The sequence below is a fragment of the Elephas maximus genome, chromosome 2 (genome assembly GCF_024166365.1).
Source record: "Elephas maximus indicus isolate mEleMax1 chromosome 2, mEleMax1 primary haplotype, whole genome shotgun sequence".
Classification (NCBI taxonomy): domain Eukaryota; kingdom Metazoa; phylum Chordata; class Mammalia; order Proboscidea; family Elephantidae; genus Elephas; species Elephas maximus.
The window spans coordinates 130,173,951-130,197,678 of record NC_064820.1 but is presented as its reverse complement, the minus strand read 5'-3'; the positions used below and the strand labels follow the sequence as shown (position 1 = coordinate 130,197,678).

The 23,728-nt window shown below is 40.3% G+C and overlaps 1 long non-coding RNA gene across 3 annotated transcripts in view; it reads left to right on the top strand.

The window, feature by feature from the left end:
• LOC126069702 (uncharacterized) overlaps positions 1 to 21,910 on the top strand; it is a 30,762-nt gene extending 8,852 nt beyond the window's left edge. The window contains exons 1-6 of one of the 3 annotated variants that reach the window (XR_007516017.1): positions 2,000 to 2,123; positions 3,251 to 3,334; positions 13,558 to 13,662; positions 18,465 to 18,560; positions 19,061 to 19,181; positions 21,264 to 21,910. This is a non-coding gene — a long non-coding RNA (uncharacterized LOC126069702). Of the gene's footprint in view, positions 1 to 1,999; positions 2,124 to 3,250; positions 3,335 to 13,557; positions 13,663 to 18,464; positions 18,561 to 19,060; positions 19,182 to 20,348; positions 20,950 to 21,263 lie in introns of those variants that run through there. The other 2 variants (XR_007516015.1, XR_007516016.1) reach the window with 2 other exon arrangements.
• Positions 21,911 to 23,728: the final 1,818 nt, after the last annotated feature.

Here is a 23,728-nt window from a genome sequence, read left to right as displayed (position 1 = left end):
CAAAAGGTCAGCAGTTCAAATCCACCAGCTGCTCCTTGTTAACCCTATGGGGCAGTTCTGCTCTGTCCTATAGGTTCTCTATGAGTCAGAGTCAACTCGAAGGCCACGGGTTTTTGTTTTTTGAGGTGGACTTGGACGGCTTTTCCAGCTACTGCCTAAGTGCCCTGCATCACCTTGTCTGTTCTAGATAAGAGATAAAATGGTAGCTACAGCACCCTGGAGTTTTATGCTTAGGACTGTCTCTGAGACATTAAAGAATCTTACAAGAAGCAGCTGGTGTACAAAGGCGGTGCAAGTGCCTCCCTTGATCTTACTGAGAGTCCTTCTCATCTAGAGTCAGGCCTTTGAGGGGTTAGAGATTGATGGCTGAATTTGCTTGTTTTTATTATGTAAAATAACAGGAGAGCCAGAAGCAATATAACCAAAAGAGCTTTATAAATAAAATAGGAATAATAGATATTTGAAAGATAATGTCCTCAAGGACCTTGGAAATGACTAGAGTGTCCTAGAAATTTTAGATGAATGGCTCTGAATTCATTTTGGAATGGTCTTTGGTTGTTAAATTTCCCTTTCTGAATAAATCAGCAAAAGTTTTAACTAGATGTAAAATACAAATTGAAGACCAGGATTATCCACCATAAAATCTTCATTGATATATTTAATATAGCTATAATCATGTTGTACCAGTAGGGAGATTTTAGTTTGTCCATGCTAAAAAAAAAATCCCATTCAACCTGGCTTAAACAATAAAGGGAATTTATTGGCTTACATAACTGTGAGAATCCCAAGGAAGGGCAGCCTCCAGCAAAGCTGATCTAAGAGGCAGTGTTAGAATGGTGCTGTGGCTCTCTGCAGTTCTCCCAACTCTTCTCTCCATTGTGTGTTGGCTTTTCCTTGGTCTCTCTTCTCTCATAGAAGTGAGATGATGACCACTGGCTCCCAGAGGAATCTGCTTCCTCACTCCCATCTGGTGGTCAGAGACACCCTGGATTTCCTATTCAAAGCCCATGATCGGGAAATTCAGGGTTGATAGTAGCAAAGCCCACTACTCATCTGTCATTTTATTCTTACTGTGGTAGCTTGTGAGTTTCTGTGATGCTGGAGGCTATGCCACTGGTATTTTAATATACCATGGTAGACAGGTTTCAGCAGAGCTTCCAGACTAAGACAGACTATGAAGAAGCGGCTGGCAATCTACTTCTGAAAATTAGCCAATGAAAGCCCTACGAATCACAGCAGAGTTTTATCTGATATACTGCTGGAAGATGAGCCCCCTGGGTTGGAAAGTAACAGTGGACTTAAGCATGCTGGTGATCAGGAGGATGGCTCAGGGTTGGGGAGTGTTCCATTCTGTTGTGGATGGGGTCACCACGAAATGGAGCCTACCTGATAACAACAACAATAACAGAGCAGGGATCAGCAGAGTAGACCTTGGCTTTTGGCTAAATTCAACCTGCTTTCTGTTTTTGTGAATGGAAGCATATATGTTTACGTATTGTCTATGGCTGCTTTCACACTACAATGGCAGAGTTGAGTAGTTGCCATAGAGACCTTATGTGATGCAAAGACTAAAATATTTACTATCCTGCCCATGACATAAAAAGTTTGTGGACACCCCTGTAGTCGAGTAATAGGGAATAACTCTTTGAGGTAACACTCAGCTCAGAAGCTGTTCTTTTCTTACCAAAAGCTGTTAGTTCATTCTCCCTATTTCTTCTTTCCTTTTCCCACCAAAGTACAGAAAGAAGATTTTCTCAAGCAATCACAGCAAGTCAGTTTCAAAAGCCAAGAACCAGACTTCCTGATTTTTTAAATTTACATCAATCTTGACAATAGCTAATGGTAATAGTAGCTAAAGCTATAGCTAGATAAACAGAGTAATTGAAGTTGTTATTGTTAGGTGCTGTCAAATTGGTTCTGACTCACAGCAACGTCATGTACAACAGAACGAATCACTGCCTGGACCTGTGCCATCCTTCCAGTCATTGCTATGTTTGAGCCCATTGTTGTAGCCACTGCGTCAATCCATCTTGTTGAGGGTCTTCCTCTTTTTCATTGACCCTCTACTTTACCAAGCATGATGGCCTTCTCTAGGGACTGATCCCTCCTGATAATGTATCCAAGTAAGTGAGACAAAATCTTAACATCCTTTCTTCTAAGGAGCATCCTGGTTGTACTTCTTCCAAGACAGATTTGTTTGTTCTTCTGGCAGTCCATGGTATATTCAATATTCTTCCCAACACAATAATTAAAAGGTGTCAATTCTTTTTCGGTCTTCCAAAGACTGGGCTGTAAATAAACACTAGTAGCAAATAGTCAGGGCAGGATTCTGTATACACATTTTACATGTATTAACTTCTCAAAAACTCTTATGATGTAAGTTCTCTCATTATCCTTATTTTATAGATGAGGAAACTGAAACACTGAGAGTTTAAATAACTTCCCAGGTTCACAGAGTTGTGCCTCACTAAGTGTTGCAGCTATAATGGACACTCGGGCTGTGTGACTTCAGCATCTACAGTGTTAATTAATACATCATGCTGCCTCTCTGAACTCGAATGCAAACTTTGAGCAAATGTAGAAACAACTACAACAAAGAAACCAAATCCATTGCTGTTGAGTCCATTCTGACTCATAGCGACCCAAATGCAGAAGGAGGCTAAGGATTATCTGCAGATTGTGAGTGTGACTCAACATTGTACATGAAAAAGTGTAGGAAAAACACACAAAAAAGAGCAGAGTACTTTCACATAACCAGAAGACAAAACACAGATCAAGTCAGGAACAGAAAATAAGCATTATCTTTACAATCTCTTGCAAAGGGTTCAAGCAAGACCCTGCTAAGATGATCCTGGAAGGTAACGCCTGAACCACACCAGCATTGAGCAGAATGAGTTTCTTGGAACACAAGCCCCCCAAGTTTCTCCATAGAAAAATGGTCCTGAGGTGAGATTAGCTGGAGAAATGGTTTGTACACTAGTCCACTCAGGAAGATTCTAGTGCAAACATGAAAGACTGAGAAATGTAACCATCAAAAAATCTATTTGTTTAATACAGTTTTCTTATGAAACTTATCTGACCACTGAATATTCTTTGTGGGTATGTATGACACCTATACATTTTCTAAAGAATATGTTTTTGAATTATTTTGTTGTATTATTTAAATGCTTAGTAATATAATTTCTTCCATAGCCCATGATGTAAAACGATTGCTTCTTAAATTATTATTGTTTCCTCTTTACAATCATAGTAAAAGAGCCCTTCCAAGGCAATAAAACAGGAATCTGAAGCAGATGGATATCTGGGGACCAGATGGATGGACCATTTGAGCCAGGTGAGCTTCCCTAGCAAAAGATGCTCTGCAAGGCCTGGTGCTGTGAGGGCCCATCACACTAGGTTCACCCATCACACTGGTGGCATTATAAATAGTGGCACTATAAGTTGTGCAGAACAACTAAGTAGGGAATCAAAGCTGCAAACAGTACAGGCAATAATTTCTAAAGAAGGAAGGCATTTGCATGGACTATTCCCAACAGGGAAGGGTACATGGGAGAACGAGATGGTTGAGCTGGACCTGAAAGGATCTAGTGGGTGTGGGCAGCTCAAAGCAGGAATGCGGGAGGCCATACCAGTAAGTGCAGAGGTGGCCTGGGTGTTCACAGGGCTGGGGACAAGCTCTGTGGTAGAGCAGACTGTACCATCAGGCCTGGAATGGGCAGAAGATGTCAGCTGTAGCTGGTGAGATCCGATAGGTGAAGCAGGCCAGTTCCTGAAGGACTTTGAAAACCTGGCTGTGGGGTGTGACTTTAATTGAGTTGATAATAAGGAAACATTGTAGATTTCTGAACTTGGCTGAAGTGTGAGCTGCAGTATAAAAATGGACTGGGTTGGGGGAAGCTAAAGAGCCAGAGGAATTCCCTTATTACAGAGCAGGAAGAGACTGTTAGGGCTGATTCTGTCTAGTTTCATGCTTCCAAGAGGGCTAACTTCCAAATTACCAAAGTTATTGGTTCTAATTTTAAGAAATGTCCTGGATTTATTTGGATGGGCCCGATGTAATCACAAGGGTCCTTAAAAGTGGAAGACTGAGGTAACTGTAAGTGACCTGACCCATTGTTTAATCACTGTTATAATTAGGAAATAGGATTGTTTGCTTTCTCTCTTTTAAAATAATGTGTGTGTATGTGTGTGTGTGTCAAGGAACATACATGTTACTTTTTCATTACAACAGATTTAGAAAATATAGAAAGATCTAAGTAATAAATCATTCACCATTTCAGAAATGGGCAGACATTTTGGCAGTATTTCTTCTTGGAAACAATATGGCGAGCCTGTCTGAGGTGGTGGAGGTGCTAGCAGACGTGACCATGCTCAGCGGTCACTGCAGTGATGTCTGATGGCAGTCCTGGTGTCCAACTGAGGAGAGAGGAGCAGGAGAAGTGAATGAGGTGGAAATCATGTGGGTGCCAGTCAGTCTTGTTCATAAGCATGTGTACAGCACTCCCAGGGCTGCCAGATTTTGTACCATTTCAATGACTTTTCATTCTTAAGGGCAGAGCCTCAAGTGTCATCACATCATTGATATTACCCTTTCACGTGTCACCCAAATAATTTGGGGCCATTGCATTCCTGCTTCAACGTCTAATCCAAGACAATCACACATACAAAAGGATCCTTTTGGTTTCTACAAACTCTGAAAGATAATGTGAGCCTTTAGTGCAGCTGATGGAAGGGTAATTCCATCAGAAAGCACACACACACGACTAACTCTGAAACTTCTTAGCCTTTTCAGCTCCTTGAAGCCTCCTGCTGCCCAGCAGCTGCTTCTCCAAATCCTTCTCCAGAATGTCTCGATGACTCCCACAAGCTTCCTTCTTACTAATCTGGATTCTCTTGCTTACTTCCTCCTTTTCCTGTTGCTTCTGCATGTTTTCCTTTTCAGAGAGTTGAAGCCTTTTTTATGTAAACAGATGTATCTCTAGGTATTTTCTGCTTCTTTACCAGAGTCTCTGGGTTATGCAAATGGTTAATGCACTCAGCTGCTAACCCAAAGGTTGGAGGTTGGAATCCACCCACAGACTCTTCAGAATAAATGCCTGGTGATCTACTTCTGAAAAATAGGCCACCGAAAATCCCATGGAGCATAGTTTTATTCTGACACACACAGGGTCATCATGAGTTTGAGTTGCCTTGATGGCAACTGGTTACCCTACCCAGTACCCTGTTTATGAGGTAAAGGCCCAGGAGTTGGGAACTGAGCAGTTCAGCTAAAGAATTTGTGAGAACTTAGAAAGCTAGGTAGGGTAGAAGACTGGGAATAATTATGCTTTAATACTCTTGTACCTGCCACACAAACATGTAGAGGTGACTGATGTTATTAAGAGGGAGGAACTCCCTGATCCGGATTATCTACAGATTAACTCTAGGCAAGGAAAGTAGAAAGAAAGCTGATTACTGCAGTAAGTAAGTGGGCTCTAAATTCTAGTTGGTGCCTAAAGAAAACTCTGACTTCAAAATTAGTTGGCTCCTTTGTTGATATTTCCTGACACTTTGAAGTAAGTGTTTGTGCATACTGACTCACAAGCCAAAAAGGTTGGTGCCAGGCCTGGGGTTCCTGAATGTTGAGCAAGACCACCTTGCTTCACATGGTTGTGCTTTTATATAAAACATTTCAGAAACTCCTGCTTGTTATCTGAGGCCAAAATGATGACTCAGCAGCCTCATGTTCTCTTAGTGGTCATTATCACCAAACTCAAAGTACTCACTATACCAGTATATGGTTCACGTCCCTGTGCTAGTGCTTATGACGAATAAAGATGGTGATGTGCGTTTCACCTTTGACAATGTCTATGGATCTTCCTTGGGGTCTCCAGCACTGGTAAGGATGTCTTTCTCTCTACTGTTGAGTCTACGGATCTGTTCTCGTTTATGCCTCTCACTGTCTCTCTGCTCCTGCACAGATGTATGTACCCCTGGCTGCCCTTGTACTGGCATTCTCTATTTTTGAGCTATGCACAGCCTTGTCTCTGTAGTTTCTTCAGGGATCCCTTGAGGACAGAATATAACACTTCCATTTTGCCATAGAGATGGACTGTAAGGCTGGCAATGGAACTCCGCAAAAAACATTTAGGCACCTGAAATCTACCACCCAGTGTATATTATTATGCTTACACAGTAAAACAGAACAGAAAAAAATCAGTATATATAATGACTCTAAGCCTGATATTAATCATTGGAAATAAATGAGAAAAGCCAGTGAACTTTCAATGAGCAACTGACAATATGCAAAGTTTTTTGTCTTTTAAAAATATAATTTAGCTAAATATATTCAGATTGAATGCTGAGAATTCAAGTAAACAATCTAGCTGAAGCTATAACTTGATCATTATTCATTTAAGGGGCCACTATGAGATGGATATATATATATATAATATATATACATACATATACCCACTGCTGTCGAGTCAATTCCGACTCATAGCGACCCTATAGGACAGAACAGAGCTGTCCCATAGAATTTCCAAGGAGCACCTGGCAGATTTGAACTGCCGACCTTTTGGTTAGCAGCCGTAGCACTTAACCACTACACCACCAGGGTTTCTTATATATATATATATATTTGACAATAATGTCAAAAATATACTTTGTTGATATATTTTTATTTAAAATATTATATCTATGCCTATTCTCAAAGAAAAATTCTCAAAAATTAGGTGGATTTCACATTATCTTTGGAAAAAGAAAAATAAAAGCCTTATATAGTCATATTTAGAATTTGATTAAGAGAATGATCTAGAACAGAGCATTTCTTTAAGCAAGTTGAATGGAAATCCTGGTATTCTTCAAGACATTGCCATACACACCACACATCACAACCTACCGCCATGGAGTTAATTCTGACTCATAGCAAGTCTATAGGACGGAGTAGAGCTACCCCATAGAGCTTCCAAGGAGTACCTGGTGGATTTGAACTGCTGACCTTTTGCTTAGCAGCAGTAGCACTTGGCCACTACACCACCGGGGTTTCCAACATTTCCATAGGATCTTTTAAAAGAATATAAAATTGTTTTCAGTCTAAATGCAATAACGTTCCAGAAATTGTTGTGGAAGGATGGCAGACTGTCAAAAAATCTAGAAAAGTTTCATAGTCTCAAAAAAAAAAAAAAAAAAGTGAAAATCCCAGTGCCCCAATCTTCCCCTGAGGCTTTGTACCCAGTTGCTGCCTGTGAGAGCCAAAGCGGGTGTGCTGTTTGCTACTCAAGCACCCAACAACACAAGGAGGTTTGATTGTTGAAAAGCATGTAATTCCTCTGAAGGTGGGAGTGGTGGAAGAAAAGGGTGGTAATGAGATGGTGTATCCTTGTAGGAGTGTAATAAAAAGGATCTCTGCTGTCTCATTTGTGCCCCCAGGCTAAGAATAAAACTCTAGGTGCCAAGGGCTGCCACATCCTGAGTGAGGGGTTAAAGGCTGTCTGTGGGGCATGCTGAGGAGATGGCAGAACCTCCACCGACCTCATGAAGAGCTCACAGACCCTTCCTTTGGAGGCAGTTTGGATGCATGTCTCTTCTCCCTCCCCATAATCTTGCTATGGATGAGGAGAGGGAGTTTCCCCTTAAGCCAAGTGAGAGGAGCTTCAGGAGACCACTCAGTTTAACCTGGCGTCTGGCACACCCCATCCTCCCAGCTAGAATCTATGGCTAGATCAGCCCGGAGTTGTCAGAGTAAAGAGAGAGCCATAGGTGCCAACAAGATGACGGAGCAAAAGTGCTTGTCCTCCATTGATCAGATGCGGACCTAACAGGAGACAGCCTACCTGTCCATGAGACATTGATAATCTGGAGAGATGAAAGGACCCCGCAGAGGCATCCACTTCCGAAATCCAGAGGCTGGGCATGGGGGTGGCTACAAAGGAGCCAGCCAGAAAAGGGCATTACACTGCAGTCACAGGATTCCAGCTGGGTTCTTGAGAAGCCGGAACAGTTCCAGCCCTCCTTCCACAGACCTCTGAAACCATCCTTCCGCAAGTTGAGGGGTGGTGGGGCCCTCCACCAGCTGTGGCTTCTCTGGCAAGACTTGATATAAGTGATGAGTTGGTCTCCAGGGAGGCGCCATGGCAGATGAGGCAGGCCACCCTAACTTACAGTCCTGGCTCCACAGTCAGTTATGGAACTTGAGACAAATAATTAGTCCCTCTCAACTTCAACTTTCTCATGTTTAAAAATCCAAAAATAATACATACCTAATGGGGTCATCATTGCAGGGCTTAATACCTACTTAATTGGGTAGTTATCGTACGTGATAGAAACCATCCAATTCATTTGCTTCCTTCTTCCCAGTTCACCTAGGAGTGTGTCTCTTTAATTGTTAAAACTCCTCTGTAGGAGTCCAGATCAAAAAATGTTACTGCTTTCTGCCCTATTTCCTCTACTTATTTGGGAAAGTAGTCTAAGAAATTAATTTCTAATGAGGTAAAATGAATAATTGCTTAGACTGGAGATTACTTTTTTTGTTTGTTTTCTTTTTCTTACATAAATTTTAGCAAAAATCTTTAATGTAAAATAAGCCATTTTAAATATTTTTAAATGTACAATTCAGTGGCATTAATTACAGCCATAGTGTTGGGCAACCATCACCATCAGTTATTTCGGAAACTCTTTCATCACCACAAACAGAAATTCTGTACCCATTTCCCACTCCTTCTACCTCCTAGTAACCACCAATCTACTTTCTGTCTCTATATGTTTGCCTATTCTAGATGTTTCATAAGTGGAATCACACAGTATTTGTCCTCTTGTGTGACTTGTTTCACTCAGCATATTGTTATCAAGGTTCGTCCATGTGGTAGCGTGTATCAAAACTTCATTTCTCTTTATAGCTGAATAATATTCCATTGTTTGTCAGAGATTACCTGTTAATAGAGGAATTTGGAAAACAGAAAGTAGAGAATAAATCTCAAACCTTGAGCTTTCCCACCTGTGTCCACCTGCTGGGGAAGGTTTAGGGCTGGAACGACCACATCAAACACTCCCACTATGCTGGTGCTTCATGGAAGACAAAACTACCTCTTATTCAGTGAGGGCATCCAACTCTTACAGCTGGTAAGCAGGGAGTGAGCCAACATTTGGACTGGCCAGCTGCTCTATTCTCCTCTGTGCCCGGCCCTAGACTCAGAGCTTTACAAAAGAATTGCATTGGATCTTTGTAACCTCCGGAAAGGTGAGGTATAGTTAGCTCAGGGAGATGTTGACTTAAACCCCAAACCAGACAGACTTCAAAGTGACTATTCATCCCAGACATACGGCTCTGCCCCCATGAGAAGACAGTACTGAAGAGATTCCAGGAATCCATGCATAAGTTAAAAAAAAAAAAAAGATGAAAACTTTGAAAAGAGGAACAGAGGGGAAAAAATAAAGATGAAAAGAAAGTCACAAACTTTAAATGCTTGAGATTGTCCTTGAACTCTTTATATTCCTTCCTTGCTAGTTAATACTCATTTCTGTTGGATCAGCACACAAGCTGCTTTCCACAAATCTGCCAGGTACTCAACCGATGACAAGACGTCAAAGCGTAATGTGTGTTCATGTCCTTTAATCTGGAGCTGGCATTTGGCAGTGTTTGTGGGGACTTAGTTTTTAATTAATTGACTCCTAATTTTTTTTTTTTTACGGAATAAGGAATAGAACTGACAGTTTCCTTTTAATGGATTTTAAAAAGTTAAAATTTTTTTCCTCAAAGAACCTTATGTCTCTCCAAATCCCTAGGCATAGCCTGTGGAGGAGACTATCATAAAATAGATGTCTTGATCTTTTAGAAGGTCTCTCTCCTCACACAACAAACACTGTGTTATTCGTCCTTGCTGTAAGTCCTAAGGGATAATAAAGGGATATTTGATAATGGAACTAGAGAGGAATAAAAATATCATAGCTAAGCTGTGACCACTAAACATTCCTTTTCCTCTTATTCAGGGATATTCTGGTGGCTTCTCATCACATCCCATTGAACTTTAGTGCATGATTTAGTCCTTCTGAAGCAACCTCAGCACTGACCTAGCCTCAGCCTTTCTCAAGATCCCACAGCCATCAGCAGCCAGATCCTTAATCCATAAACTAGACGTGGCAGCGTGCTGGTAGCAGAGGCTGCCGCAGGAAGCTGAGCTGTGCTCACCCCAGGGTTCAGGCATGTGTGAGCTTGTCTGGACGGCCAGAGTTGGGTGGGCCGCCAGGCTCAATTTCCACAGATGACCAGGGGGTGAGTCATGTTGCACCAACTGCACAAAGTAAGTTCTGGGGAAGATCAGTGAGGACATGTAACTCTGCCCCAGGTGTGTCAGCCTGTGTCCAAAGGAGGGGGCTGAATTGAGAAGTGAGATGGGACAAAAGCTAAAGTGCCCCTGGGAACAAGGTGCCAGCAATACAGACCTCCGGAGTTGATGTTTCTGATACTTAGCTCCCTCAGTGCAGACAGTACCTGCCAGATGATGGCTTTGCTGGGAGCTGACAATGACCTTGTCATCTCTTAGTGCCCTGGCCAGGTCAGAGCCTAGGTGGCAGCACTCTGGTGGGTGCCAACAGTACCATACCTCTGGTGGGCATTGTCTGCGATGGCTGACTACTGGGGCAAGTGGAAGCAATGCTTTGGAGACAGCCATGAGAGGAGACAGTTCCACAGGGAGCAACGAGAATAGCACTGAGAATTCTGATAGAAGTGCTTCATGGAGCATGTGCAGGACCCCTCTGAGAATGCCCAGAATTATCAACCTGTATTTCTAGGTACAAGGAGCCCTGGTGATGCAGCAGTTAAAAGCCCAGCTGCTACCAAAAAGTTGCCAGTTCAAACCCACCAGCCACTCCACAGGAGAAGGATGTGGAAGCCTTCTTCCATAAAGATTACAGCCTTGGAAACCCTACGAGGCAGTTCTATTCTGTCCTATAGGGTAGTTATGTGTGCGAATCCACTCCACGGCTATGGGTTTGGTTTTATTTCTAGCTGCAAGAGTTCTCCAGACCTAGTGGAGGCTGAATCAGAGAAATATTGTGTAAGAACATTATTTTACTGCTCTCACTACTCCTAGTTGATGTACTGCGGTAAATCAAGCCTGCGTGTGCTGGGATACCCACTGCCTCGAGTTGGTTCTGACTCTTGGTGGCCCTATAGGACAGAGTAGAGCTGCCCCAAAGGGTTTCCAAGGCTGTAATCTTTACAGAAGTAGGCCGCCACATCTTTCTCCCATGGAGAAAAGCCGGTGGGTTCTAACCACCGACGTTTCAGTTAGCAGCCAGACACTTTAACCACTGTACCACCAGGGCTCCTTGTGTGTCGGGATAGTGGGTTTATAGATGATTGTTGATGGGGGCTATGGCGATAAGACAGTCAGCACCTTGACTGAGAATCATTCTAGGTCAGGAAATGGGTGAGGCCTGGGGCTGCAGGATGGAGAGGCCCAGTGTGGGTGGTCACCTTCCCTTGGCTCTGAGGAGGCTGGGCCATGTCAACAGCACCCCTGATTCTTCAGATTCTGGCCTATCCCTATGCCACTAATAGGACTCATTTTCCCAGAAATGTGTCCTGATTAAACCATGGTAGTAAGTGGTGTTGGGGGGGGGGGATTCTGGGAAGGACATGTGTTGGATGATTGGACATTTTAGGTATTTCACTTTAGCATCATGGGATGGTGACTGAGTTCGTGTGTATGGTAGGAAGCTGTGTTTCTAGACAGCTGTTGGGCTGCCTGAATGGAGAGAAACTTCTGCCAGTTCAGCATTGGTAGCGTGTGCTGTGGTCACTTCAACAGGCAAGGACTGCATTGGCCTACATGGGCAGTAACAACCACTACAGCTAAAGATGAACCAAGGAGGGTGTTCAGTTTTCTCTCCTGGAAGGGTCGATAATCAAAACTGACCCCTTTAACTGAATAAATACCTCTGAGTCTTGGGCTTCATATGGGAAGAAAGGTCCCAGGAATGGAAGAAATAATTTCCTTCACAAGTGGATTAGAGGTTTAGAGTAATTTAATCTGAATACTAAAAATGTTACCTTGTTTTGCTTCCCAAGCTGGTAAAGTGGAACAAGACAGTTACATATTACATTGTGGGAATTTTTGGGAAGCTAATAAATGTGTGCTGTCATTCAACTGTCAGTTGTCTTTAGCGCTGGTGTAATGGCCTCAAGACAACTTGGAAAATTTGAAGAAATCAGTGGTTCCTGCTGGGAGCTGAGCTCAAGTGAAGACATGGAAGAACCTGCAAACACAGGATAGACAAGTCAGAAAACAAGCTTGAAGCCTGTCTTCATGAACTAATTATAAGGTGCCTAAAGCAGAAGATAGGACCTGGTTTGAAGATTAAAAATGTCTTCTTGTGTCCTGCTAAATTAACAAGCTGTCCCCATGCCACCAGCCTCTAGCAATGATCTCTGACCTCTTCCCCCCCCCCGCCCCCCAGTCCTTGTGAAATAATAAATCACTTCTGGAAGATGACTGGTGGATAAAAGAAAAAACATTCACTTTCAAGAAAAATGGAACTAGGCACCTTCAAGTTTCATATCCTTTGTTGATTTATAAAATTCTTCTTCCTTAGTGACAGCAGACACCCTCGTAAGTTTAGCCACTTATCCAGGACCAAGGTTTAGGAATTGGTTGTGGTCTTGTGTCAAGTGTTTTGTTGCTAATGCAGATCCATAATACAATAGCTTTATTTTTAACAGAAACATTCTCTATTGTCAAACCTTTTCAAAGCCAAAAGAGGTTTTGGCCAAACAAATTAGACCACATCTAGCAAGCATCAAGATAAGTAGAAGATGCCTTAAAGCCCCTCAGGAAAACCATCTCAGTCTATAGATAATTATCAGTTGATTAGAAACTTTGTTCATGTCATCACAAGAATCAATGTACCCTTAATTATCAATGCTGTTTAATAGGAAAACTAAGGAATTATAGTAGTTAAGAACCTGACTTTACCTTTTTCAAAGGTTATTAACTTTTGATAGAGGCCTGTCTTAGCTCAGGTTATATGGAAGCTGTCTTTGAGATGGAGATTCGTGTGCAGGAGGTTTATTGAGGAAGACACTCAGGAATAACATCTGTAAGAGAGTGAGGAAAGCAAGACTGAGCAGAGGAAGAAGCTGAACTGTCATACAGTTGCAACAGAGGTCTTAACCTATCCCATAAGGAGCTCTGGAGCTATGATGACCATTCAGATTGTTCTGAATTGAAGCAAGGCAGTCTGCTCTTTGTATCCTGTATCAACAATTTTTGGATACAGTTGCTCTCAGAGACTGTACCTTGGGCAAGGCAGCTCCTTTTGGCTAAGGGCAATTTCTGGAAAGGAACGCAGCTGTGATCCATCAGCAGCCAATATTCCTGTCAGCTGTGGGAATGAGTGCCTTGGTTCTGGCAGGGATGGAGGTGGACTGAGGGTCAATCTAGGCAGTATGCTACAGATCTACTCAGGGGTGGATTATCCAACAGGCAAGGTAAGCACAGTACTTATCTTGCTTACCAGATCATCTGTACTGAACAATTTCACATTTTTTCACCACATCAAAAATTCTGCTTCTAGGTATGGCTGACACCTGTCTCACAAACCCACAGCACCTTCCTACAAAACTAAAGCCTCTTCTCAAATTTACAATCCCTGACAGGGATGGATTACCCAATTAGCAAGGTAAGCATGGGCTTAGTTGTGTTTATGTCTTAATCTGTAGGGAACAATTTCACATGTTTTTCACCAGGTGTTTTATAACAACATGTAAAAAATTAGCATACTTGTACTTATGAACATACTTTGGGGAAGGAGGGAGCAGCTGGCAAACAAACATAGAAGGTGCACATTATTTGTGTAAAAATACATTATAAATTCAGCCCAGAATATTCTCTCAGTTGTAAGGAGCTAGACATCGATATTAAATCCAGCATTACTAACTTCTATTAAGCATAGTATATGAAGGTATAGGAGACACAAGCTAAACAAAGTTCTTTCTGTATTACAAAAATCAGTTGATCCTGATCAAAAGGAGGAAAATATAGAACAAAATTTCAAATTTTTACGGGCTCCAGATTTTCTGGAGCCACAGAGCCTGGATGAGCCCCTGAAACTATTGTCCTGAGATACTCTTGAAACCTTAATTGGAAAATATCCCCTGAAGTCTTCTTGAAATCAAACAACTAACTGAACTAGTAAAAAATATCTGCCTTGAGAATTACGCTCTTTTAAGAACTATCTATATGGTCAGGAGCACTGCCACAGTGGTTAAGAGCTATGGCTGGTGACCAAAAGGTCAGCAGTTTGAATACACCAGCTATTCCTCAGAAACTCTATGGGGCAGTACTTTTTTGTTCTATAGGGTTGCTATGAGCTGGAATCGACTCCATGGCAACGCATTTGGTTTTGGCGTATGGGATCGAATTGACAACAGCAACTCGAAACATTCGATAGGAACTTTTAGGGGCAGTGAGTTTATGTTAATGCGGGGGCAACTTAGAAAAGGGGGTTGAGAATGGTTGTACAACTTGAAGAATGTAATCAATGTCCCTGGATTGTACATATAGGAACTGTTGAATTGGTATATGCCTTTTTTTTTTTTTTGCTGTGTATATTCTCAGCAACAATAACAAAATAAATAAAATTTAAAAACAATTAGGTGAATGAATTCTATGTTAATTTTTGTTGAGCCTGTAGTTTAACATGTCATACTGCAAAGAGCTCAATGGTCAATCCTTTTTTTTTTTTTGCAGTGGTGTTAAGAAATGATGAGATCAGTATGCAAGTTTTAACATTCTGAATCTCAGTTTTGGACAACATGTATACTATTGGCTCCCCTTTTGTTACTTGACTGAAGAAATGTGGCCAACAGTATGGGGATTTAGACCTCAAATTCCATTTTAAAACTGGCATTAATTTTGATATTAGCCAATTTATGTTAGCTCTGATAAAGACAGTCTTTTGGATGAGTTTGGTCAACACTAATAGCTTTGTATATCTGAAGTTTATTTGATGTTTCCTGGGGAGGGGAGTGGGGGAACAGAAATACCTCTGAGTGATGGAATTCAGAAACAAAAAGCAGCCATTATGCTTCAGGGCTTTGCTCTTTGGTGATAGAAGTCAGACACTTTTTAGCATCCCTGTCATTTCATCAAGTCTCTTTCAATGCCATTTTAAGTAACCACAATTGCAATTTCCGAACACTGACAAATCTTGAGCTAGCATTCAATCAGCGTTTGTTTGGGGGGAACAAAAAGATTTGTTTTAGATTAGGAATCCACCAAATCATGCTTTTCAAAAAAAAACAAAAAACAACTTCTCAATTGTTTTATTATAATGTTCATTGGTTTAGATAGGAAAGGCTATTTAGTTTGTAATGTGTTGCTGCTGAGTGTACAATGTACAATTTAGATGATAATAAATGAGGTTCCAACTCCTTTTATGATGCAGAACACTTTTTAGCAGTGCTTGGCAGTATAATCAATGTTGTTTTCTCAACTTAGAGAAAAAAGCATTTGATGGAAAACTGCTGTTATAGAATGACTTTGTATATTAGTGCTTTCACCAAAAGTGAACATTTTTAAAAATAACTTTTAAAAGAAATGATTAAAATCCCAAAGATATAAAGTTATCTTAAAGTAGTTAAATGATGGCTATCTGTATGTTTTAAACAATGTCCCAAGTTTGAAGATACTAGAAGCTAAAAACTTTTTCATTATTCAACAAATATTACATTTTTTTCTCTATAAAGAGAAGCTTTTCAACTCTTTATCTTATGGAGGCTAGAATAATTAGTTGGAAAATAGCCTTGTGTGTTTATTTGAAAACCTCCAGAACTATTCTTAATCTAGCCTTGGTATGTTGGTCCGTTATTTCTCATAATATTTAAAGTACAGTGAAGGGTACGGATTGTGAATTTTTTTAATTGTTGAAACACTTTGGGTGCTCTTTCCTCTCCCTCCCTTCACCTTTTAAACCTAGAGAAGCTCAATGAGAAAAGGAGGCAATGAGTTGTCACTTCCCATGCTCCCTCTACACCTCTGTGTTCCCATTTCTACCTTTTAAAAGATTGTGGGCCCTTCACATGGTTTAAAGCCCCTTCTCAGGACTCCTAATTTTATCCTGTCTTGTCTCCTCCAGGATCTTCTTCCAAAATTGGTTTCTTTTCTCCCTGGTATTCTCAATCTCATCATCTTTATTGGCTAGTTGTTCTTAGTTATAAATACAGTCAAGTGTCCCAGGCAAGATCATGGAAGCTCCATAGACACACATCCAAACTCCCTGAGGGACCAAATTACCGGGCCGAGGGCTGGAAACCATGGTCTCAGGAGACATATAGTTCAATTGGCGTAACATAGTTTATAAAGAAAATGTTCTACACCCTACTTTAGTGAGTAGCATCTGGGGTTATCTAGGATATGCCACTGGTTTTACCCCATCTGGAGCACGGAAGAATAAAGAAAACCAAAGTCACAAGGGAAAGATTAGTCCAAAGGACTAATGGACCACAACTATCACAGCTCCTGCCAGCACAACTAGATGGTGCCCGGCTACCACCACCAACTGCCCTGACAGGGAGCACAATAGAGGATACCGGACAGAGCTGGAGATAAATGTAGAACAAAATTCTAACTCACAAAAAAGGACCAGACTTATTGGTCTGACAGAGACTAGAGAAACCCTTCGAGTGTGGCTCGTAGACACCATTTTGACTCAGTACTGAAGTCGCTCCTGAGGTTTACACTTCAGCCAAAGATTAGACAGACCTATAAAACTAACATAAAACTAAATGGGCACACCAGCCCAGGGGCAAAGATGAGAAGGCAGGAGGGGACAGGAAAGCTGATAATGGGGAATCCAAGGTCGAGAGGGGGACAGCGTTGACGTGTCATGGGGTTGGAAACCAATGTCACAAAACAGTATGTGTATTAATTGTTTAATGAGAACTAATTTGCTCTGTAAACCTTCATCTAAAGCACAAATAAAAATATAGTCAAGTGTCCGTCATTAAAAAAAAAAAAAACCCTCTCTTCTCTCTATTTCCCCATATCACCTTGAACCATGCCTGTTGATTGAATAATCTCAGCTTCCTCATTTCATACTTAGCCTTTTACTCTCAGCAATCTGGTTTCCACTTCTGCCATTTTTCTGGAACTGCATCATCTAATGTTATATTGCGAAAATTAATAGACTTCAGTGAACTCTATATCCTCTGACTGCACTTGACATTGTTGATCTTTCTCTCCTTGGAGCTTACTTTTCTCCTAGCTTTTGTAACAACACATCCTTTAATTTTTCCTTTATCTTCCTTACCATGTCTTCTTGGTCCTCTTCATAAACTGATCTTTCTTTCCATCCATCCTTTGGCTCATGGCTCTCCTTGGGGATCTCACAAGTGCACACGATGTTTTAGAAAGACTTCTAAATCTATATGCCCGGATCTGTAGACCGAGCCTCTACTCTGAGGCTCAGACCCCTATAACTGAAACCTTGCTGGACATCTCAATTTGCGAGACACCCAGGCAGCCCAAATTCAACATGTCCAAAACCAAAGTATCCCAGGTTCCTTACCGTGTGTTGTCCCTGACTAGTTTTACCTCCAGGGTTTCCTGGCACAATAAATTGCATTGTTATTGACTCTGTCATGGTAACTAGAAATCTGGGAATCATTCTAAACTACTCTTTCTCGTTCTACCTCCATATAATCACCAAGTTACATTGATTTCATGTCTTTGACATTTCTCAAGACTATCCTCACTGACATTGCTATAGCTCACATCCTCAACACCTCTTACATGGACTGTTACAATGCTTCTAGCTGATCTCCTGCATCCACTCTTGCTCTATAATCATTGTTCATGGTCACCTGAGTGCTCATCTAAAGTGACACTTGAGCCTGTCCCTTCCCCACCACTCTATTCAGTGATTCTTCATTCTTTAGAAGTATGCTGTCCCATAGGGGAGCCACTAGACCTGGGAGTCCCAAGGTAGTGCAAATGGTTAAGCACTAGACAACTGTCAAAAGGTTGGTGGTTCGAACCCACCCAGAGGTGCCTCTGAAGTCAGGCCTAGTGATCTGCTTCCAAAAGCTCACAGCCTTGAAAACCCTATCGAGCAGTTCTACTCTACACACATGGGGTTGCCATGAGTCAGAATCAAGTTCATGGCAACTAACAACAGCAAAAAAAGCCCCATGTAGCTATTGGATGTTTTTTTTTTTTTTTAGCTATTGGATACTTGAAATGTGGCTTGCCCAATCGAGAAGTGGTGTAAGTGTAAAATACACACCAAATTTTAAAGATAACAATATAAATGTATAATATTTCAATAATTTTTATATTGCTTACATATTGAAATGATAATAGTTTTGGATATATTGTGATAAAGGGAATGTATTATTAATATTAATAGCACTTCTTCTTTTTTAAAAACTTGGATATTAAAAATTTAAATTAACTACATGGCTCATGTCTTTCTATTGTCAGGGCTGAAGCAGAGTCTCAGCCCCACAAATTACGGGCCCCTCAGCACCACTGTATCACAGGAGTGAAGGCCCCCACAATGCCCTAGCTTGGGAAGAGGTAAGAGTCCCTATAAGCACATGACAAACTACCACCAATTGGGAAATGGCTAACTAGGCTTAATAAACTCTTTACTTCTTAGTGTGTTTATGTGTGTGTGTCCATGTGAGGGAATGTGTGTATTTTAACTTGGTCATTATTGCTCAGGAGAATTTTATGAGACAGGTGGGCATGACACTTGTACTTTTTTTTTATTTTTAATAATGAAGAAAAATTTCCTTAAGGAGCTTGGTAAGAAGGCTGGGGTCCTGCGTAGCCTGGTTAAAGGAAATAGATCATCCTCTTAACCTCACCTTCTGTTAGGAGGTACCTCCTGTCTGTTAACAATGACCCGGGGCCAGGGTTTCCCTTTTTTTTTCTTTAGTGGGGAACTGCGAAGGGATTCCTGGGAAATGACCTTGAGTGGTCTCTCACAGGAAGAAAACAGGTGATTCTATGCTATGTCTTTCAGCTACTTTGTTCTCAGGGTGAAAATTACATTTTCGTCATTTCTCTTTCAGACAGTGACAGTTCCCTGGAGATTTTTCACTGTACATCTTCTCCTCACCTTTCTCTGAGAGGTCATTTCTCATTTCACTGCCAGCTTACTGTGTGGTCCTTTTTTATTTGCAAGTTTCTAAGGTAAATACTGTCTTGTGTGAACTTTCAGTACCTTGGGCTGTATTTTACTCTTGGGTCAATTCTCAGTTGTAAAATAGAAGCTTACAGCCAGAATAAGATGAAATAATAACCCTCAAGGTTCTACTTCAAGCTCTTGAATTCTATGATTCTGACTTCCGTATTTCAAGTGTTAAGCAAATTTGACTTTTCAGGGTTTTCTCTTATATATGCTGTAAGCACATTTACTGAACCTGAAGAAATATGTCTATTTCATTGATACTATCACAGAAATATCAAACTCTAGAAAATTTGACATTCCCCTTCTTCCTTAATATGTTTTTTTCCTATGACATGAAAGTCCAACATAAATAGATGGTAAGAACCATATAGCATTTATATCCACTCATATAAATGTTTTAGATACTAAGAAAACCAAACACCAAACCAAACCTGTTACTGTCGAGTGGATTCTGACTCATAGTGACACTGTAGGAGAGAATAGAACTGTCTCATAGGGTTTACAGAAGCAGACTGCCACATCTGTCTCCCATGGAGTGGCTGGTGTATTCAAACTGCTGACCTTTCAGTTAGTAGCCAAGTGCTTAACCAGTGCACCACAAGGGCTCCTCAGACATTAAGAAGTTTTTTTTTTCAACAATAAATTCTAACATGAGAAGGAACAAATAGAGTTTGGAGAATGAATTTTGTCTCTGACAGCATAGATTTGTCCTTAAACATTTAATGATAGAGAAAATATCTTACCAAATTTAGATTTAAAGTAGCCAAATTACTTAATTTGTTGAAATGTGGTCGATTTGGACTTTGAGTAATCTGATTCAGTCCAAAGTAAAATGTTAATACTCAATATGGAAAAGTACCTGATAAGATAAATAGTGGAGGTATAAATAGCAAGAAAGAGAAGCTTAAAAAAAAATCCTTTTTTTTTTTTTTTTACTTTATAAAATATACAAACCAAGGTAAGCAGAGATAAATATGAGAAATCCTGGAAATTAAGATAGTATTCATGGAAGATTGGTTTATTTACAAAATTTCAATAGCTTACTATGTTCTAGTATGTGTAGTAGTAATACCTGTGCTTATCCAGCTATTTACCAATTCTTACCTCTCTAAAAATTGTGCCTTTTCTGGGATGTTATCTCAAAAATTTTTCATCATGAAATTTTTCAGATTATTTAGGAGAGTGAGGAAATACATCAGCCTCCATTTTCTGCTAGCAAGTGAGTAGCATTGATGGACACGATGAGGAGAAAGTACTCAGGTGAAGGCCTGTTTTGAATTGGGACCTTTTTTTTAGGTATTCTAAGAATCAAATACTCTAACCCAAAAGTAAATGTGCTACACAGGCATCCCCATCTTATTTTTCCTTTATTTATTTATCTAGGAGTGTGGTAAATGTATTAGTTTCCCATTGATGCTATAACAAATTATTGTAAATTTAGTGACCTAAAGCAACATAAATTTATTCTCTTACAGTTCTGGAAATCAAAATCAGTTTCACTGTGCTAAAGCCACGGTGTCATCAAGGTTGTTTCCTTCTGGAGGTTCTGGGGAGAATCTGTTTCCTTGTCTGCTTTCCTTGGCTTGTGGCCCCTTCCTCTCTTTTCAAAGCCAGCAGCATAGCCTCTTTTCTCCTCTCTGACCCCTACTTTCATCCTTACATCTTTTCTCTCTGAGTCCTCTTGCATCCCTCTATAAAGACTCTTGTAATTGTCCGTGCCCAACCCTATAATCCAGGATAAGACAGTGAAACCTGTGAGAGCTGGACTCAGTGGGGCTGTCTTGTTTTTCTGAGTCTCAAAAGTTTTCCACCTTTGACAGAGCACAGTCTTACCACTTTGCTATTGTACGCTTTAGTGGGAAATACTTGAATTTTCCTTCTCTGACAGGGTTCTGCCTTAAACAGTTCCCAGTTTTTGCAAGCTTTACTGTATCTCCATCTTAAGGTCATTTAAACAGTCCCTTTTGCCATGTAAGGTAACATATTCACAGATTCTAGGGATTAGAATATAGGCAATTTAGGGAGGGCCATTATGCTGCCTATCACAGTAAATAAATGCCCTATATATCTTATAATTTTTCCAGCTGGTCTTTCTTTTGAACACCAAAACAATACGACATCCTGGAGTTAACAGGTCCTGTTCTCATATTTGGAGCCCTGGTGGTGCTGTGGTTAAGAGTTTGGCTGCTAGCCAAAAGGACATCAGTTCAAATCCATCAACAGGTCCTTGGAAACCCTGTGGGGCAGTTCTACTGTGTCCTATAGGGTCTCTATGAGTCGGAACGAACTTGATGGCAACAGGTTTGGTTCGGTTATCCTCATATCTACTAGGTTCTTCGGTGGTATGAATAGTTTGCACTCGACTTCTAACCTAAAGGTTGGCGGTTTGAACCTGCCCAGCAGTATTATGGAAGAAAGACAAGATGATCTGCTTCCGTAAAGATTATAGCCAAGGAAACCTTATGGCACAGTTCTATCCTGTAACACACGGGGCCATTATGAGTCAGAATTGACTCGATAACAATGGGTTTAGTTTGGTTTTTAATTCTCATATCTGAGGAAAAGGGTATGAAGGATAGTGAAAAGTTTTAGCTGAAGCCAAAGTTATATTCTAATATTTACATCTCCTTGTCTCACAGGGATCTCTCTGTTGAAAATTTATTTATGGAGTTTGGACTTAGGAGCTTAGGTTTTAAACTTACACCACTGTTTGTAAGAGAGAATGAGAGCAGAAAGATCTAGATGCTATGATATAACTTTGAGGAGTGCTTTACTTTTTTGGACTTCTTCCCAGCAAAAACAACATTTTCCATTTATAGTCTGTGCTATTTTGAAATGACTTATCAAGTTTTCTAGAGGCTGGTCAATGAATTTCAAATATTCTTATTGATGGACTGAACTAAATTTTACACCAAGAGTTTTTCCAAAAGCATTAAATCAAAATGCAGATGCGTCTATTAACTGCTCAGGTGCCATACTCCTTGTCAATTTTCTATCCAAAAAAGAGGTCACTCAATAAAAAATTTCCTTGGTGTCAGATGGGGACAGATTCACCAGTTTAAAAACTCAGGCAAATAGCAAGTAATGGTACAGTAGTTAATAGGGGGTAAGATAAGCTGAAAGGTCACAGCCAGGCCACCAGATGTCCCAGAATGGCACAGGTGTTGACTCCCAATACAAAGGGTTGTTTCAGAAGTCTGGGGGTTGTCTTAGTGGATCTCAAGAAACTCCTTCAGTCATCAGTGCCCCCGGCGTTTCCCAAGGGTAAATCTATACCAGCAGTTTCCTAGGTTTTTCATTTCAATCCTAGAGAAGCTGCCACGCTGAAATCTCATCTAGGGCTGGTGTGGATGTCCATAAGACACCTGAGCTGCCCTCCCTCCACCGGCCTGTCTCTCTGTGGAACCGTAACACAGGCAGCCACAGAAGGTTCCAGAGCAAGGCGATAGACCAGGACAGCATCCATCAATATGCCAAATACTCATTTTTTACATCACCCATTAATATGCCAAAGATGTCATCTCTCTCACTAATGGTCCATAATGATTGTTGTCATAATGAAATAATCCCTGGAAAGGCTCTGTTTAGATTAAAATGCCTAGGTTGCATTTTAATAAAAAGTTTCCAAATTAGTCATTAACATGCTAACAAAGTCTAGCCATTCTTAACACTAATTTAAAAATTTGTCTAAGGTAAATAAGAATTTCTTTTTTACCCTAAAAAAAACTAAGCTTAAAAAAGTGACTTTGAGATTTGATTTTTAAGAAGTTAGAAACATTTCGTTTCTAGTAAACTACATTTTTTTTCTTGAGGAATATTAAAATATTTGAATCCAGCTTGAAATTAGTTCACAGAGTTAAGGATTATTTTTTCAGTTAATCTAAGGATTAAATTTTACCTGTTATGACAGGTCTCTGCTAATTGCTCATGAAAGTGCATGTATTAAATTGGTGGCTTTCACACTTTTTTATTGTAATCCACAATAAGAAGTGCTTTTTATAGTGCAACCCAATACACATAAATATTACATATACATGTTTTTGAAACAAAAGCCTCATGAAAAATTTCCTTTCCTATAGCTACGCTCTGATATTTTCTATTGTATATTATCCTATTAAACTAAGAAAACAGTTACTCTGACCCACTAAATTAATTTCATGGCCAGCAGAGTGAAAAACACTGTGTTATTAAATGATACGAAAACCCAGATAATTTTGAGTTGAAAGGGGAAAACAAGACCGTGGGCAATCCAAATTAATGGCATTAACATATTCTATTATAAAAAGATTAAAAGTTATATCCTTGAATCATGAAGATTAGTGGCTCAAATTTTTTTGTTAAATATATTTCTGCTAGATTTTTAATGACTTTGAAATGATATTGAGTAACCTGGAATACTGTTCTCTGAAAGATGCTGAGGTGGTTCGGCCCCACACTGTTGGTACAATTCCACCTGAGTGTATTGTATTGCTTATAAATACCTGTGGTTAAATTTCAGCACAAAGAAAATTACATTTAAGGGTGTCAATGAAAGATAAGGGCATTTATC